The following is a 9897-nucleotide window of genomic DNA, read 5'->3' as shown; positions in this document are numbered from 1 at the left end:
GCCTCACCAACCGACTGTATCGCAGGAGCATTCAATGCAAGGATCGCCTGACACCTTATCCTGACGCGCGCTCCTCAGTCGGCAGGGCCGAAGTGACCGCAGTCACTTCGCCCCTCCACTGACTGACCTGACAGGAAAACAACACCGCCTGCCCTGCTCCGACTGCTGTGCCACCCGCTAGAGTGAGGCTGACGGCAGCCGAGTCCAGCCTCAGGCGCCATAGGAAGCTTCGCCTCGCCCGACCCCGGGGCTCGGCCCCTGCCTAGACCTCGGAAGACGGTCTCCGCCTCGCCCGACCCCAAGGCTCGGACTCAACCTCGACCTCAGAAGACGGTCTCCTCCTCGCCCGACCCTAGGGCTCGGACTCAACCTCGACCTCGGAAGACTGTCTCCGCCTCGCCCGACCCCAGGGCTCGGACTCAACCTCGACCTCGGAAGACGGTCTTTGCCTCGCCCGACCCCAGGGCTCGGACTCAACCTCGACCTCGGAGGAGTCACCGCCTCGCCCGACCTTGGGCTCGGACCGACCACGTTACAGGAGGGTACATCATTACCCTACCCCTAGCTAGCTCAGGCTACGGGGAACAAGACCGGCGTCCCAACTGGCTCGCCCCGGTAAACAAGTAATGATGGCACCCCGCGTGCTCCCATGACGACGGCGGTTCTCAGCCCCCTACGGAAGCAAGGAGACATCAGCAAGGACCCGACAGGCCTGACAGCTGTGCTTCTACAGGGCTCAAGCGCTCCTCCGACGGCCACGACATCACATGCACAGGGTACTAACACCTCTCCGACAGCCACGTCGGCATGTACATAGGGCTCTGGCTCCTCTCTGCCGGACACGTTAGCACATTGCTACACCCCCCATTGTACACCTGGGCCCTCTCCTTACATCTATAAAAGGAAGGTCCAGGGCCCTCGTACGAGAAGGTGGCCGCGCGGGAGGACGAGCTGACGCACAGGCTCTCACCCTCCCTCGCGAACGCTTGTAATCCCCTACTGCAAGCGCATCCACCCTGGGCGCAGGATAACACGAGCCGCGGTTCCCTTTTCTCCCCCTTGTGTTCCATCTTGCGCCGACCCATCTAGGCTGGGACACGCAGCGACAATTTACTCGTCAGTCCAGGGACCCCCCGGGGTCGAAACGCCGACACCTACCAATTAGAGCTATGTGATAGATTATCAGATGTGCATGATGTATTTCATGTGTCACAACGCAAGAAGTGCTTCAGAGTACCGGAGGAACAGTTACCCATGGAAGAACTAAATGTCAATGAGGATTTGACTAATTCGGAGTACCCTGTCAGAATTCTGGAAACATCTCGCAGAATCATGGAGTAAAGTTATTAACATGTGCAAGGTTCAGTGGAGTCATCATTCAGAAGATGAGGCCACTTGGGAAAGAGAAGATGAACTCAGAGCAGAATTCCCTCAATTATTCTCGGAAGTTTCTTAATCTCGAGGACGAGATTCTTTTAAGAGGGGTAGGTTTGTAACATTATAAAAGCCATCAACTACAAATAATATATTTGGTTATTATGTTAAATATGATAATAATTTTTTAGTGTTTAATTATTTATTTGCACTTTGAATCATTTTTTTTGTATGGGCATGATTGATGATCAGATGTTTTATAGCAATTCTTCTTAAAAGAAAATCTTAGTAATTAATATAATAATTAAATAATATAATAATTATTAGTCTAAAAATAAATATTTTATTTATAAATAATTTTGGTGCATTTTTTTATGAAATTTTTTAGCTCTTTCAAAATTCATTTCGAAAAAAAAACAAAAGAAAGACCTAACCTAACCTAGGCCCACTAAGGCCCATTTACCTAACCCTAGTCGCGCTCCTGGCTGGCTCCTAGCCACCGCACCCTCCAAGCCACCGCCCCTGCTGTGTCCCTCTCTCTCTCCCCTAATCTCTCTCCTTCTCTCCCTTGCTTCTCTCTCACTCGACGCGCCGCCAGGCAGCATCGACCGCGCGGTAGGAGGCCACAGTCGCACCCCGAGCCACGCCCAAGAGCCTTCCCCGCCGCGTGCCCCGACGCCGAGGTCCGTGCCCATCCTGCACCTCGCTCCTCGAGCCGACGTCACGACCCGACCGAGCGAAGCCGCGCCTAGGCCGACCTGCCCAGCTCACGCCCGGATCATGATGTGCCCGACCGTTTCCCTTTCTCTCGCTCTTTGCAGCGTAATTCCTTGGTTGAAACCGCCATTAATGAAGGATTGAAGGTGTCGTTCAATGGGCATTCATGCCGCCTGCGTCTCTTCCCATCCCTCTCTGCCTATAAAAGGATCACCTGGCCGAACTCCCTCCTCGCCCGTGCTCATTGTTCTCCCCTGCTCACCGCTCTATTGCCGCGCTCGCCGACGCATCGACTCTGTGTCTCACTGTTGCCTGGTTACTAGCGATCTGTCCAGCGACAAACTCCAGCACTCCCTCCCCTACCCGAGCTCACTCTCATTTCCTCACACTCTCTCGCTCGTCGTTGTTGCTGAAGTTCACCGTCATCGCCGGAGTTCACCGGAGTTCACCGGAGCTCGCCCCGCCGGAGCCCGCCCGACGTCGAGGACCCCTGCTCGCTTCTCTTGCTCGACCGACCTACTTGCCGAGCCTTCTCCATTTCCCCTGCGCAAGCGAGAACCCAAGGTGGAAGACAACCCCAAATTAATTTGTGTATTTTCAAAATACTTTTGATTCAATTCATGAATTGTATATTTAGTTTGTTGTAATATGAACATGTGTGATCCGCAATTCATACGTATGTGCGCTATGCGAATTTTTGGTAGATATATGCGATTATTAGTGCACCGTGATGGTTCATGTTAGTCAATGCGATGATTTTTAGATTAGAGAGAAATATGACGAAGATTTAGTAGTCGCACGTTGGTGATAAAAATACTAGATAGGAATTTTGTAGTTAAAATTGGGTCACAATGAATTTTAGAAACTATTTGGAGAATTATAGTCATAGGTTCATTTTAATGAATTTAGAAAAACTGTATAAAACTCATGTCATATAAACATTATAGGATTTTAGATGATTTATCACTAGGTTATTTTATTAATATTTTCTTTTTATAAAAAAGGGAGAAAATACCACTGGTAGTATGGAAAGTAGATGTTTATTAGCCAAATAAACATGTTCACAAGTATAGCACTTAAATTTTTAGAGTAAGCAAAATACTTGTTTATGTCAAAATAACCTCGCTTGTGTTATAAAAAGTTCAATTAGTAATTTATAGGGATTTTTAGAATATTAAATTCATTTTGGCTATACTCAACAATTCAAGTTAGGAATAAAAAGAATAAAAATTACTAGTCGATTTATTAGTATTAAAGACAATAACTACCATTTATTTTCATTGATGATGTTAATACGAATTAATACTAGTTAAACTATATTTATAACACCGACTCATAATTTCACCATTTATGACTCACAATAATAGCTATAATTGAATTAATAAGTATTTACGTGTTTAGGACGTATTTAAGGTGTGATAAGTGCGATGTATGTTTATTTGTGTAATGTGTATGTTTATGTAATGGTGTATGTTTATTTATTGGCGCATGTTTATTTTGTATGTGCGATGTGCGACTATAATAGAAGCCGATTGTGTGGTAGAAGAACCGAATACGTTCGAAGACGAAACACAGGACACATTTGAGCAAGGCAAGTGGATTCTCCCTCTGCATATTCTTTTTGTACCCAATCAATGCATATAATAATGTTTACTTTTTGATATACTGCATAATTTGATGGGTTTTACCTAATTAAGGATTTCCTAGATTTACCAACTGTATTCCTTGTTTACCCTGGGGAAATTATTAAGCTTTGCAAACTTGTGCTACCGCTCCACTTAATAACTTTTATGTCACTCATTAATTGATATTAATGTTCCGATAATGAAATTGCCAATTATGACATTAACACGATGGTTAAAACAACATTATTTCATATTAATTAGAACATGGAGTGACCACCCAGGATAACAGTGCAACCACGAGTGCTATCATGGCTCTGGCTTTGGTAATTAGCTTTATATGCTTAGTGTCTGGCAACCTTACCTGAAATATGGGCAAGAGGGGGAGCGGTGGTGTTGGCAGCCCACGTTATCATGGGGACGTATTCTTGGCTAAGGTACCTCACCCAGGGGGTCACCACCATCGGCTTTAGAAACCTTAGCGGGTTGCTTCGTATTAAGTGTATTTTGTGAAAGCCTCATAATGGATCCCTAGCCATTCACCTCAGCAGTGTTTAAGGGTCCGATCAACCCGGGCTAGATGGGATACATGGCTTGTGGGTAAAGTTGTACCACCTCTGCAGAGTGTAAAATTGATATATCAGCAGTGCTCCCGGTTAAGAGCGACCTGGACTCCTCACATGATAATTGAACTTGAAGATGGAATTAAATTGAGATCCGACGATCTGCCAATGATTTGCTTAAGTGGTTTCACTTAAGTGTTTTTGTTATATTCATATTCCTTTGTTTAAATGGGATACTTGGGATTCACAATTATTAGTAAGACAGGTGTTGTTACTAAAATGTTGACCAACTAAAATGCTTACTGCTCAACCTTAGCCTCACCTTGTTATAACTGCATTAATTTTTTCCCCACTTGCTGAGCCCCGACCATAAGTGAGCTCACCCTTGCTAATATTTTGATCAGAGGGTCATGCTGGAGACTTTGATGGAGATATTGACGACGATGAATTCTAAGTCTAACGATACGCCGGTCATCTTCGTGTGGGAGATTGCCCCTGTTATTTAAATTCCGCTTTACTTTGATGTGATACTTGTTAAAGATACAATGATTCAGATGATATAATAAAGTATTCTACTCTCTTTACGCCTTTATTGCATTGTCTTTTGATATATTACACTTGTGACGTCAACATATGTGTGGAAATGGATCTTGGCACACATATGGTATGCGCTCGGTTCTATAGAACCGGGTGTGACAACATCGCCTGCTACTCCATCAACCGGTTATATCTTCACTGAATCCTCAAGAAGACATCATATGAAATCCTCACTAGTAAAAAGCCCAATGTTTCATATTTTAGAGACTTTGGGAGTAAATGCTTTATTCTTGTTAAAAGAGGTAGAAAATCCAAATTTGCTCCTAAGGTTGTAGAAGGCTTTTTACTAGGTTATGACTCAAACACAAGGGCATATAGAGTCTTCAACAAATTCACTAGATTAGTTGAGGTTTCTTTGTGACATTGTGTTTGATGAGACTAATGGCTCCCAAGTGGAGCAAGTTGATCTTGATGAATTAGATGATGAAGAGGCTCCGTGCGTCGCGCTAAGGAACATGTCCATTGGGGATGTGTCTCCTAAGGAATCCGAAGAGCCCACACAAGCACAAGATCAACCGTCATCTTCCAATCAAGCATCTCCACCAACCCAAGATGAGGAACAGGCTCAAGATAGTGAAAATGAAGATCAAGAGGATGAGCCACCTCAAGAAGAGGACCATGATCAAGGGGGAGATGAAGATAATGAAGACAAGGAAGATAATCAAGAAATATAGGGTCAAAGACCGCCACACCCAAGAGTCCACCAAGCAATTTAACGAGATCACCCCGTCAACTCCATCCTTGGTGATATTCATAATGGAGTAACTACTAGATCTTGAGTTGCTCACTTCTGTGAACATTACTCTTTTGTGTCCTCTATTGATCCTTACAGGGTGGAGGATGCGCTAAGGGATCCGGATTGGGTGCCGGCTATGCAAGAGGAACTCAACAACTTCACGAGGAGTGAGGTATGGCATTTAGTTCCATGTCCTAATCAAAATGTTGTAGGTACCAAATGGGTATTCCGCAACAAGCAAGACGAGCATGGTGTGGTGACAAGAAACAAAGCCAGACTTGTGGCCAAAGGGTATTCACAAGTCGAAGGTTTGAATTTTGATGAAACTTATGCACCCGTAGCTAGGCTAGAGTCAATTCGTATATTACTTGCCTATGCTACTTACCATGGCTTTAAGATTTATCAAATGGACGTGAAAAATGCCTTCCTCAATGGAGCAATCAAGGAAGAGGTCTATGTTGAGCAACCTCCCGGCTTTGAAGATAGTGAGTATCCTAACCATGTTTACAAACTCTCAAAGGCGCTTTATGGGCTCAAGCAAGCCCCAAGAGCATGGTATGAATGCCTAAGAGATTTTCTTATCACTAATGGCTTCAAAGTCGGAAAAGCCAATCCTACACTCTTTACTAAAACTGTTGCAAAAGATTTGTTTGTATGCCAAATTTATGTTGATGATATCATATTTGGGTCTACTAACAAATCAACTTGTGAAGAGTTTAGTAGGATCATGATACAAAAATTTGAGATGTCTATGATGGGGGAGTTGAAGTATTTCCTAGGATTTCAAATCAAGCAACTCCAAGATGGCACCTTCATCAGCCAAACAAAGTACATTCAAGACATACTTAAGAAGTTTGGGATGAAGGATGGCAAACCCATCAAGACACCCATGGGAACAAATGGGCATCTTGACCTCGACACAGGAGGTAAATCCGTAGATCAAAAGGTATACCGGTCGATGATAGGATCTTTACTCTACTTATGTGCATCTTGACCGGATATTATGCTTTCTGTATGCATGTGTGCAAGATTTTAGGTTGATGCTAAGGAAGTTCACCTTAGGGCCGTGAAGAGAATTATGAGATATTTAGTTTACACTCCTAAGTTTGGGCTTTGGTACCCCCAAGGGATCCACTTTCGATTTAATAGGATATTCTGATGCCAATTGGGCAGGGTGTAAAATTGATAGAAAGAGCACACCAGGGACTTGTCAGTTTTTAGGAAGATCCCTGGTGTCATGGGCTTCAAAGAAACAAAACTCAGTAGCTCTTTCCACCGCCGAAGCCGAGTACATTGTCGTAGGCCATTGTTGTGCGCAATTACTTTGGATGAGGCAAAACCTTATGGACTATGGCTACAAATTGAGCAAAGTCCCTCTCCTATGTGATAATGAGAGTGCAATCCGCATGGCGCATAATCCCGTTGAACACAACCGCACTAAGCACATAGACATTCGGTATCACTTTCTGAGAGATCAGCAACAAAGGGGGATATCGAAATAGCTTGTGTAAACACCAAGAATCAATTAGCCGATATCTTTACCAAGCCATTAGATGAGAAAACCTTTAGTAAACTTAGGAATGAGCTAAATATTCTTGATTCTCGGAATTTTGATTGAAACATTGCACACATAGCTTATTTATATACCTTTGATCATGTCTCTTTCATTTTGGTACAAACGCATACTTCTTATTATTCTTGTACCAAGGCTACGACTAACATGTTTTCAAGTGTATTTCTCCACTAAGTCGTAGATTGAAAGGGAAATGGAGTTTTCGGCAAAGAACAATGCTTCCACTCCACAACTCTGACAATATCATCTACCCTTTGTCGTTGTTCCTCCATTCTCAATTGGTATAATCCTTCACTCTTATTTACTTGTACCAATGGGGAGAAAGTTCGAAAGAGCTCCAACGTTCTGTGTTTGTGGCGATTAATGCCAAAGGGGGAGAAATTATTAAGCCCAAAGCAAAAGGACCGGACCGCACCACCATTTCAAAATTTTCGAACTAAAGTTTTAATTGATGTTTTTCACATTTGTATCTAAGTGATGGTAATTTCTTCAATTGGTACCATTAAAAGTCAATCTTTGAATTAAGTATTTCATTTGGTATCCCAAAACCCTCTTGAAAGCTAAGAGGAGAATTTCATTCAGGGGGAGTTTTGTTTAGTCAAAGGAAAAGCATTTGAAACAGGGGGAGAAATTTCAAATCTTGAAAATGCTTCTTGCAATCTTATTCATATACCTTAGACTATTTGGAAAAAGACTTTTAAAAGATTTTCCAAAAGAATTTGCACAAACAAAATAAGTGGTGCAAAGGTGGTCCAAAATGTTAAATAAAAGAAAAGGCAAGTCATTAAAATTTAGTGAGATATTCAATTGGTTTAACTCCAAGTAACCTATGCACATTCTAAATGCAAACTAGTTACATTTCTGCACTTATTATTTGCTTTGGTTTGTGTTGGCATCAATCACCAAAAAGGGGGAGATTGAAAGAGAAATAGGGTTAACATTTTTCTATAATTAATTTTGGTAGCTGATCGTCAACACAAACACATGGACTAACTAGTTTGTCTAGAATTCATGTATTACAGGTGCATAAGGTTCAACACAAACCAATAAAATATTCAAGTTAGGGACTAAAATGAACTAGAGCAATAACTTAAGTGTGCTGTGGACTGGCGCACCGGACTGTCCGGTGTGCCAGCGGACAGTGTCCGGTGCCCCATGCCCGTACAACTCCGAAGCAGCCATTCTTGGAAAAACGCAGGCGCGCTCCACTATAATTCACTGGACTATCTGGTGTGCCACCGGACTGTCCGGTGAGTCAGCGGGCAACGGCTATCCAGCGCGCAACAGTCGACTTTGACAGCGGGAACAATGAGCTACAGTGCGTGGCAGAAGTTAGAGCCGCGAAGTCAGAGGGCACCGGACTGTCCAGTGTGGCACCGGACTGTCCGATGCCGCAAGAAGACAAAGCTCCAACGGTCAACTTCACTCTAAACCCTAACGGTTGGGTGATGTGGCGGGGCACCAGACAGTGTACAGTGCCTGTCCGGTGGCGCACCGGACTGTCTGGTGCGCCCATCGCCAGCAGCTTCCCCAACGGCTATGGAAGTGGTTGGGGGCTATAAATACCCCCCAACCACCTCATTCATAACCATCCAAGCATTCCAAACATTGCATTCAATACAAGAGCAAAAGACTCCACTCCAAGACACATCAAATAGATTTTGATCCTCTCCAAAGCCTCCAATTCAACTCAATTCCATTAGGGACTTGAGAGAGGATTTTCTTGTGTTCTTTGTTGCTCTTGTTGCTTGGCTTGGCTTTTCTTTTCTTTCTCTCATTCTCAAGTGCTTTGTAAGCAAGGCAATAGAAACCAAGTGTGTGGTGGTCCTTGTGGGGTCTTAGTGACCCGTGAGATTAAGGAAGAAGGCTCACTCGATCTAAGTGACCGTTTGAGAGAGGGAAAGGGTTTAAATAGACCCGGTCTTTATGACCTCCTCAACAGGGACTAGGTTCTTTGGAACCGAACCTTGGTAAAATAAATCACCGTGTTCATTCGCTTGATTCTCATTTGATTTGTATTCCTCCTCTCTCTAGGACTTGATTTTAGTTCTAACGCTAACCCCGGCTTGTAGTGTGTGTTTAAAGTTGTGAATTTTATATTACGCCTATTCACCCCCCTCTAGGCGACTTTCACTATCTTTGGTCGAAAAGCTAAAATCCAGTGAAGCTAAACTGTTCGCTCAATCAGAAGTGCACAAAGCTGAAGTGCAAGAATTAGAAAAGAAATTTGTCGAAGCAACTGAAAATTTTAATGTAGAGCTAACAAAACGTGAAATATCTGATATTGAGCGCTCAAGGGTACATAAAAATGTTGAAGAGCTTCATTAAGCTAAGGAAGAGTGCTATAATGTTGCTACAGAATGTGCTAAGAATTTGAAGAATAACTTTTCTAAAGTTGGTGCATTTTCCACATAACAAAATTTCATTCGCGGTGATCCTAATGGGGTTATCCGCTGGATTAACGGCGAAATCAAAGCTTTTGAAGAAATTCTCAGTGACAGAGGAGATTTTTGTGCCTTCGCCGGGGTCCGAGGGACCGTGTCAGTCCTGAAAAAGGTCGACTGTGAACATGCTAAGGCTGTGGTTCAGCCAGGATTCTTGCTTTCAGCTGATGACATTAAAAACCCTTCGGCCAACGCTACTGCATTAAGCGGAAAGTTCTATTCCGAAGTATGGCTGAAGGGTGGCTGAGAGATAGCTGACGAAGCTATTAGA

The sequence above is a fragment of the Zea mays genome, chromosome 4, assembly GCF_902167145.1.
Source record: "Zea mays cultivar B73 chromosome 4, Zm-B73-REFERENCE-NAM-5.0, whole genome shotgun sequence".
Classification (NCBI taxonomy): domain Eukaryota; kingdom Viridiplantae; phylum Streptophyta; class Magnoliopsida; order Poales; family Poaceae; genus Zea; species Zea mays.
The sequence above is the reverse complement of the archived record's forward strand: the minus strand, read 5'-3'. Positions refer to the sequence as shown.